The sequence below is a fragment of the Pollicipes pollicipes genome, unplaced genomic scaffold, assembly GCF_011947565.3.
Source record: "Pollicipes pollicipes isolate AB1234 unplaced genomic scaffold, Ppol_2.1 Scaffold_7262;HRSCAF=8765_pilon_pilon_pilon, whole genome shotgun sequence".
Lineage (NCBI taxonomy): Eukaryota > Metazoa > Arthropoda > Thecostraca > Pollicipedomorpha > Pollicipedidae > Pollicipes > Pollicipes pollicipes.
Genome location: NW_023597055.1, coordinates 10,497,542 through 10,498,370, shown reverse-complemented (window position 1 = coordinate 10,498,370; position 829 = coordinate 10,497,542).

Below are 829 nucleotides of genomic sequence, written 5' to 3'. Positions count from 1 at the left end.
TTTAAACCTGTTAACCGGAACTTATGATGTCTGCATTATACTGACAATTGAGCAGTCAAGATCGGCAGCCAGAATTTCCCACTGCTGGTGTCGATTTCGACAATTATATTTTCGGGCATAGCGCGGCTATAATTCCGTTTTATATTCCGCCTGCTTTCAATGTTTTTTAGCAGCCCAAAACGCAGGCAAATCTTACCGGGCCCAACTTTGACGATCAGCAACCAATGCTCGGCGCGGCGCCTCCAGCCGGCTCCATTGCGTCGTGGAGCGGACATGGATCTGATACTAAGCTAGTATCCCGGCCCGCCAGCCTCACGCGCGTGGTCTTCGTAATGGTGTCGACTGTATGCGCGCGGCCGGCGCTGAGCGAGGCAACGCTGCCTGCCAATAAGGGATCATTCTTGCCCTGGCGGCCGCTGAAGGATCTAGTTTGGAAGCTTTGGTCTTTGGACATTCTGTACCTTGGACAATATTATACGGACCAGACATGGAGGCGCCACCACTGTTTCAGTGCTGGTAACAGCACCGGTCTGCCGCACCTGAAAGCAGCTACCGCCGCTGGTCTCTCAGCACGCACTATCCACAAACGGCAACACGATTCGGGCGGTTTATTACGGCACACACCGCACAGTACAACGCATGTCTTTCAACGTTACAGATACGCTGACAGAGTTCCAAGACACTGCCACGAACTAATTCCTCCACACAACAAACACGCACCGCCCCCGTGGCGGGGACAGTGTGCAGCACGCGCGACCTTGGCTGACAGCCTAAACACTCCGGCGCCGCGAGACGACGTCCATACCCGACATCACCGAGTGGCCGCGCC